General features: G+C 39.4%; 1 long non-coding RNA gene across 1 annotated transcript; it reads left to right on the top strand.

Annotated features, from left to right (window-relative positions):
* Nucleotides 1–377: 377 nt before the first annotated feature.
* LOC109468186 lies at nucleotides 378–2,224 on the top strand. Its single transcript, XR_002140123.1, has 3 exons — nucleotides 378–732; nucleotides 1,220–1,351; nucleotides 1,824–2,224. It is a non-coding gene; the product is annotated as an uncharacterized LOC109468186 (long non-coding RNA).
* Nucleotides 2,225–8,330: the final 6,106 nt, after the last annotated feature.

An 8,330-nucleotide genomic window follows, 5' to 3' on the forward strand; every position in this document is an offset into this window, starting at 1 on the left:
TGAAGCCTTAAACAGGGCGCGCCCCTGATAAAGCCTTAAACAGGGGCGCGCCCCTGAATAAAGCCTTAAACATACATATATATATATATATATATGTATGTATGTATGTATGTATGTATATATATATGTATGTATGTATATATATATGTGTATGTATGTTTGTATGTTTGTATGTATATACATGTACAATGCACACACACAGATATATATATATAAGTTATAGATATTATATATATGTGTGTGTGTGTATGTATAAGTACATACATACATAACGTTACAGAAATACACGTTACTTAATATATTGTAAACATGAAAGCATGAAAGTTGACAACTTTTCAGCAAAGTCCTTTTGCCAGATGGATAAATCCCAGGCCTGGATAATCCGGGCACTGTACATCAGGGACTTAGCGCTGATTGGCCAGGTAGCGTACGCATGCGTACTACAGTGGCGCCCAGTTAGAAACCGTTAGAGGAAATGGCGGACAGTCGGTGGAGAAATCAGGCGTTTACATCGCTTTTTGTGCGATATATGGCACCGCCGGAGTCTACGATGATCGGCAATCGTGTTTGGAGAGGCTTGAGAGTCGAGGGGAAATGCGAGGTCATTTCACACGCCCGGAATTGCGACGCTACGAGCGGAGCAATCTTCGTCGCCCCCCTCCCCCTTACCCGGAAGCCCGTCTGCCAGCAAAATAATTTTGACCAAACATAACGGACGGTCCTTCTAGTTCGGTAAGTACGAGAGTACATATTAGAAGATGTATGTAAAACAAACCAGTCATGATCCTGCTCGTCTTCTTGATATGTAATCGGCAGAAGCATAGAAATTCATGCTATAGAAGCATAGAAGAACTAACTACTAGTAATCTGCCCCTAGGCCCTCCCCCATAGATATTTTTATTGGAAAAATAAGTTCATGCATGTCAACGGTCAATAGGCATTCGTGTTGGGTTTAAGCAAGGACCTTGGTTTAAGATATGAAGTTAGTATTTTTTACAGCAAACACATAAGCCAATCCTGTTGATGAAAAGAGGTAGTGATAAAAAATGTGATGTATTTGTTCCACACAAAAATTATGATTGTGTTTAGGCTATTCAGCTGCAGATAATGTCTGTTAATACATGTAGAAATTTAGCCCAGGTTATTTCTGAGAAGTAGAATCATGTGACACATTTTGTCACCTGTGTCATAATTTGTTTCCCATTTTACATACCTCCAGGAGATCTTCAGTAGATACTTCCTCCAAAATCCAGCAGAGATTGTATAACAAGGACAGTCGGGAACAAGGCAAGGCAAAGCAGCTGCTAGAACTCAGCCTCTGAGTACCTGACTACTGCTACAGGCACCATAGGTAAGACTACAGCCCTGCATACTCATTAGTATCACCACACTTTAATATAAAGCTGTGTTCCTGGACAAATTTTAGATACAGGCACACAGGGTCAGGTACAGTACAGGTCCTGAACTGAAGGATGCCGATAGGAGTCTGGACACTGATAATTAGTGCTGTACTGGTACAGTTTGGCACCTAATGGCACAGACTTTATTGAAGATCAATCATTATTTGAACACGAAGGAACATCTGTACACGGATACCTAAAATTTGTGATGATTAATGTGATTGTCTGTATAGTATATACTGTTTGGTTACCGTTTGCAAATTCTTATTAAGTTAGTCTTGACAGCATAGAATGGACAGTTTTTCTATATTGTCTTGATGCAAGATGGTACTTTTGTTAGTTATGTCATAATCATTATGACATAGTCCTTAGCCTATAGCAATAAGGCTTGATGTTTCATGATACTTTGGTTTTGCCATACAGGACCTGACTCACCACAAGGACTCCAAACCAACACCAAGACATCCAGCATGCAGACACAGAAGAGACATCCCTGTATCTTACCCAGTGTTTGGCAGCAGTGGAGTCCGATGTAGATAGGAATGGGGAGAGGATGACAACGCCTTTATTTTTATGTGATGGTTGTTAGAGTAGTAAGGCCTTCATAGGCTTAGCCATAGCAGAATAGGTAGCAAATTGTACTTCAGTTCAATTATACAATACAGCAGTGAATATTATCTTTTAGTGATGATGATGATGGTGATACATATTGCAGGTCAGTTTCCTTGTTACATGTATATTTACGATTCTTTGAATAGTTTGCTAAGCCTGCATGTGGCTATTGTACAGGAGGAATCTGTAGGACGACCTTTTTAAAGCTTTAATCAGGGGCGCGCCCCTGTTTAAGGCTTCATTCAGGGGCGCGCCCCTGTTTAAGGCTTTATTCAGGGGCGCGCCCTTGTTTAAGGCTTTATTCAGGGGCGCGCCCCTGTTTAAGGCTTTATTCAGGGGCGCGCCCCTGTTTAAGGCTTTATTCAGGGGCGCGCCCCTGTTTAAGGCTTTATTCAGGGGCGCGCCCCTGTTTAAGGCTTTATTCAGGGGCGCGCCCCTGTTTAAGGCTTTAATTATGGGCGCACCTCTTTTTAAAGCCTTTTTCAGGGGTATTGATATATTTAGATTGTGCCTACAGATATTCTGTTTGTTAAATTTCTTTCATGATAAATGCTGAATGTAATTATTTTCATGTTTGTAAGAAATGTGGTATGTGGTAAAACTAACTTAAGTATTTGCAATGCAGCATACCTTTTAGAAAATGTTACTGCCAATGTCTCTCAATGTTTATCCAATAAATATATTTGAGTTCTCCCCAAAACCAAGTTCTTGTGCTTGTAATTCATGGGGTTACACAACGTGATTGCCAGACTATCAAGTTACATGTGGGTATATGGGGGGGGGGGTATAGTGCAAAATCATTCTGGTAAAGGCATGGTAAATCTAGTGTAAATATGGGTAAACTCGACTAAATGTCAGAAATACTCCACCTGGTAAATCTCGGTAAATTTCGTAAACGCACCTGAGGAATACCCGTATGGTAAATCTCGCTAAATGCCCACAATATATGTCAGAAATACCGCGTACGGTAAATCTCGCTAAATGTACCTTTACCCGAACCTGGTAAATGTCGGTAAAGAGGATAAACATTACCCGCTTTACCATGCTGGTATACCTGTGGTATAGTTGCACATTTACCGATGGGTAAAACTCCGGTAAATGTAACCTTTACCGGGCTTTACATCACATATACCTCTGTGGTAAATCCGACTTTTCGTGCAGTGATACTAACAGTCCATGACATAGCTGGCGCACTAAACAGTAAACGGCAGGTAGATTTAGCAATACTTGATTTCACTAAAGCCTTTGATAAAGTCCCCCATGGCAGGCTCATCTCAAAACTGGAGTATTATGGAATCCAAGGCCCTACGCTGAATTGGTTAAAGGCTTTCCTGACCAACAGGGAGCAAACAGTAGTGGTTGAAGGGAAGGCGTCGGCTCCAGTTAAAGTAGCGTCTGGGGTCCCTCAAGGAAACGTCCTGGGGCCATTGCTCTTTCTCTTGTATATAAATGACCTACCAGATCAGCTTGACTCAAATGTGAGGTTATTTGCCGATGACTGTCTATTGTATGTAGAGCTTTCTACACAGACCGACTCACAACTTCTCCAAAAAGACCTGAACATCCTGGAAGAATGGCAAAGCAAATGGCTCATGCAGTTTAATCCCGAAAAATGCTACATTATGCACATAACAAACAAACGAACACCACATGCAACTAGCTACCAGTTTTGTGGTCAGGCTTTAGCAACCACAAAAATCCATCCGTATCTGGGCGTCACGCTGACAAGCGGACTGAAGTGGGGTGCACATGTTAATAATATCACAACTAAGGCGAAACAGACATTGGGAGTGATTAAACCCGTAATCTGTGGGCATGTCCAACGAGAGTAAAATCACTTGCATACACGTCACTTGTAAGACCGAACCTAGAATACGCTGCGACAGTATGGGATCCATATACAAAGAAAGACAAAGACAAATTGGAAAGGGTACAGAATCAAGCTGCAAGATTCTGTATGAACAACTATGAAAGAGGTGCTAGTGTCACGGAAATGAAAAGAAACCTACAGTGAACCTCACTGGAAGACAGAAGAAAGATGTCTAGACTATGCATGATGTACAAAATGACTAATAAACTGGTGGATGTCCCACTACTAAGTACCTAATACCAGCTCAGAAGAGAACAAGAAATAGCCACGCATTCAAGTACCAGAGTTATCAACCAAGGATTGAGGTGTTCAAGAATTCATTCTTTCCAAGAACTATCGCAGAGTGGAACTCAATGTCACCAAGTACAGTAGGGGCACTGTCAATAGATAGCTTTAAACAATGTCTAGAGCTAGAAGTTCAAGGGTTAGGTGTAACAAGTCGGTCGGTGTAATATAGCCAGCTGCCGCCGCGCCGCGTGCCTGCGAAGCTGGTGTGTTACGCCGAAGGGCGGTTATACCGGCTATACAGATACAGATACAGATATTTGCAGATTAACTCTACCTAGACCGGGGGGGGGGGGGCTAAAAGTGCCCGCGGCAACTTTGATGTCAACTAGCGTCTGAACGGCTAGCCGTAGAACGGCCAAACTTGGTGACTTTTCCTAGAATATTGTTGGCAACAATTCTCTATCATTGGAATAAGATAATAATTTTTTGTGTTGCCATGGTAACGGGTTTCTGACAGGCATTTTTTGCTAAATTTAGTATTTTTTGTTTCAACAATAGAATTTTATGGGTTTTATGTCAAGTTACTCATGGTTACTAATATTAATAACATCCCATATAATTTTATGTAAATTTTATCATTTAATATGCATAATTTATGCTAATTTGATGACGTCATTGGCCAAAATCCAAGATGGCGGACCATATCACTAGAACAGGTATATACAGGTTATTTTTATTAAAATTTCATCAATACTTCCATTTCTTTTTCAAAAAAAGGTTTAAATGAAGGTCTTTAGTATGTTTACAATGTATTTTAGGCTTTATCATGAAAAAAAAAACAATTTTTGAAAATTCAAGATTGATGATCCAAGATGGCGGATATCTTAGATATGCATGACGTCGTTTTATGACGTCACCGGTGTTGCTATGGGCAACATAAGACTAAGTACACCATAATATTCTGTCATAAACACTTTTGGTACAGTTATGTTGAATACTATTTAGTTTTCAGGGAAAAACCTATTTAGACGGTTTTGGCCAATAAAATCACATTAATGACGTCATAATGACGTCATATTACGTCATAACGACATAAAAATTGTAGATATGATAAATTTTCACTAGTACACTATTCTCTGAAAATTTGGTGGTCATACGATATACCGTTCGCGAGTTCTTAGGGGGGTCAAAAGAGCCCCCCCCCCGGTCCCCCCATGTCAAAAAAAGCCCGGTCTAGGTAGGGTTAAGGGCGTTAAAAGCAACTTACCTGTCAGCACAGTAGATATGTCGAACAGACGTTGTTCTAAGGCGGTTGTTCGGTTTTGTTCAGCAAACAGGACGGACGCCAGTTGTGTAATTTTCTAAAACACCAGAGTACAGGAATTAAGAGTCAGCTAAGATATGTCTAAAACACCATTGTGAGAACAATAATGGTCAGTTGTGATTTTTCCTAAAAGATCAGAGTACAGCAATATGGGTGAGTTGTTATATTTCCCAAGATTAACAAACTACAAGATTAACAAAAATAATGTTAACTTGTGATATTTCCTAATTCACCAGAGTGTCAACAGTACAGGTCAGGTCATCCTCCTGAGGCAGGGTCTGTCGCGCGGTATTCTAGAATGCCTGCCTCGGGAGGATGAGTTCAGGTGTGATATTTTGTAAATCATTAGAGTAATAACAATTAGGGTCAGTCATGAAAACACCGGAAACAATAGAGTACCACCAAGAGTGGTCATTTGTAGTATTTCATTAAACATTCAAGTGCCAACAATAAGGGTCAGTTCATAACACATTTGATATTTCCAAAAACAATAAAGTGCTAGAAATAGGCTAGCGATCATTGAAAAGGTTTCTAAAACACCAGAGTACAAACAATAAGTGTCAGTTGTTATGTGTTATACGGAACATTAGAGAAGGTATTACCTGTTCTTGTTGAATCTGCATCACCACTGTGAAGGTGAAACCTGCGCTGAGCAGTACTAACACTATAGCCAAGGTGACCGCCATGCAGTTGCAGTTGGCGCGGATGACGTCACAGACGCTATGGCGACCACTCTTTCCATCTTTATCCGTGTCGCCTGTGTGTTTTATGAATGAACGGCGACCGTTAATTTAACGTTTTATCAGTCAGGGCTAAGCACAAGTCAAAACCAAAACATGATGAACAGATAAACGTACGTGAAATATGTTGTACATAGTGCAAGGTAGTCCCAAACTATATATAATTCACTTGTCCCAATCCAGTTGACCCAGAAGTATTCAAGCTTTTTTTTTTCATGGTTTTCAAGCTACAATCGCGGTTTTTACTAAAAATTAGGTAAATAAAAGTATTTTAGGTTTTTTAATCTGAATAGTGAACACTATTGTTTAAGCATTTGGTGCCAATCTTTATGCTGAGTTTCGGGTCATTTAATTTTGTTATTAGCACATAAGAGCGCCAAAAAAAGAAAAAAAAGGCCAATTTTACAATGCCAAAAGCGTAAAAAGGTAAAAGTTCTGTGATATTGTATCCATGGATAACCCATACCAAAATTTAATTTTTTTTTCAATATTGGTGCACAGGAGCCAAAATGTGCATTTTTTTATCTGGAATTAGCCAAAATACCGTTTTACACATTTTTGAAGTAATTAATGCCAAAAAAGTGACGGACATTCTCTGAACATGTGTCAAAGTCATAGCAAATGTCATGTCATCCGGATTTAGTATAAGGACACAAGAGCCAAAAATGTACATTTTTTGTACAAGAATAGCCAAAAGGCGTGTGTCAAAAGCTTGAATGCTATTCAAGGCATCACCATACCGAATTTCGGGTCATTTGGTTCCTGTACAAGAGTTCCAGATCTCAAAATGTATATTTTCTGCCTGAAAATGGCAAAAAATAAAACACTTTTGAAGGCCTGCTTCACGAAAATGGAGAAAAAATGTATTTACCCCCACTACCTCCATGCCAAAGTGCAGATCATTTGGCTGAAGAATCTCAGAGTTGAATCCCTTTGAGATAAAACAATTTGCTTCTATTCATCACACCACGAAGTGTCGTAGAAGCCATTAAATCTGTGTCTTAGAAGCCACTATCATTAGATAGATTTAACTTCCACTCGACTTTAAGTTATAATAAAAATACTTTTGATGGTTTGTCTAGTTGCATTAAGAATATGACCTTTTCTACTATAATACAGCGCTCAAGAGGAAGGGGAAACGGTATTAGTACAAAACTATACTGTTCATTTCTCTCTTTACTATACACTCTGCGCTAAAACACGAGGCATTTGACCAATTCACGACTAGAATTACAATATTTACATAATATTTATTCCGTATCACTCCAAGTGCGAGACCGACCCCGGTGGGAAGTCCTCGAATGGAGGGTAATGTGTAATACACTGTCTTGTATTTTATTCATGTCTTACCTATCCGGGAAGACACACATTCCATGTTTTGTAAGTTACACACGCCGAATATGATGTAAAATACACTTTTTTTTCTAAATCTACGTCATACCTATCCGAGAAAATACGCCTTTTAATGCTAAATGTGCACAAATTGGTTGTACCTCAGGCTATGTTGAATTGATTATATGGATGACATCCGCGCGCACGTGAATTTTCGGCCGTTTTCCCCTCAAAAATGTAACCATACTGTAAATCGTACAAAACATGTGAACAATGAGCAAATATATGCCGTAGGTTGTAAAAAAAATGTTAGAAAAACGATACCAATGTCTTAGAAAGCCAAAATCAAACAAACAATACAAAAATGTAAATAAAGAAAATTGAAGCATAGATTATTTTTCATGCCATACCCTTGTCATTTGTTCAACCTTAACCCTACCTAGACCGGGCTTTTTTTGACATGGGGGGACCGGGGGGGGGGGGGGCTCTTTTGCCCCCCCCCCTAAGAACTCGCGAACGGTATGTCGTATGACCACCAAATTTTCAGAGAATAGTGTACTAGTGAAAATTTATCATATCTACAATTTTTATGTCGTTATGATGTTATATGACGTCATTATGACGTCATTAATGTGATTTTATTGGCCAAAACCGTCTAAATAGGTTTTTCCCTGAAAACTAAATGGTATTCAACATAACTGTACCAAAAGTGTTTATGACAGAATATTATGGTGTACTAAGTCTTATGTTGCTCATAGCAACACCAGTGACGTCATAAAATGACGTCATGCATATTTAAGATATCCGCCATCTTGGATCATCAA

Source organism: Branchiostoma belcheri, unplaced genomic scaffold, assembly GCF_001625305.1.
Source record: "Branchiostoma belcheri isolate BF01 breed outbred unplaced genomic scaffold, Haploidv18h27 scaffold194, whole genome shotgun sequence".
NCBI lineage: Eukaryota > Metazoa > Chordata > Leptocardii > Amphioxiformes > Branchiostomatidae > Branchiostoma > Branchiostoma belcheri.